General features: G+C 44.2%; 1 protein-coding gene across 1 annotated transcript in view; it reads right to left on the bottom strand.

The window, feature by feature from the left end:
• LOC123511186 overlaps positions 1-198 on the bottom strand; it is a 3781-nt gene extending 3583 nt beyond the window's left edge. The window contains exon 1 of the mRNA XM_045266845.1: positions 1-198. This exon is cut by the window's left edge and continues 526 nt beyond it. The gene's annotated coding sequence lies outside the window, so the exon portion shown is untranslated.
• Between the last annotated feature and the right edge of the window lie 227 nt (positions 199-425).

Here is a 425-nt window from a genome sequence, read left to right as displayed (position 1 = left end):
GGATGATTCTGTTGACTGAGATTCTTCTGAAACAGTGGTCTCAGATACTTCAGTAGATGTCTCTGTTTCTTGTGTTGTGCCAGTGCCCTTTGTGGATGATTCTGTTGACTGAGATTCTTCTGAAACAGTGGTCTCAGACACTTCAGTGGATGTCTCTGTTTCCTTTGTTGTACCAGTGCCCTTTGTGGATGATTCTGTTGACTGGGATTCTTCTGAAACAGTGGTCTCAGACACTTCAGTGGATGTCTCTGTTTCCTTTGTTGTACCAGTGCCCTTTGTGGATGATTCTGTTGACTGAGATTCTTCTGAAACAGTGGTCTCAGACACTTCAGTGGATGTCTCTGTTTCCTTTGTTGTGCCAGTACCCTTTGTGGATGATTCTGTTGACTGGGATTCTTCTGAAACAGTGGTCTCAGACACTTCAG

The sequence above is a fragment of the Portunus trituberculatus genome, chromosome 31 (assembly GCF_017591435.1).
Source record: "Portunus trituberculatus isolate SZX2019 chromosome 31, ASM1759143v1, whole genome shotgun sequence".
Lineage (NCBI taxonomy): Eukaryota > Metazoa > Arthropoda > Malacostraca > Decapoda > Portunidae > Portunus > Portunus trituberculatus.
This window is presented reverse-complemented; position numbering and strand designations above follow the sequence as displayed.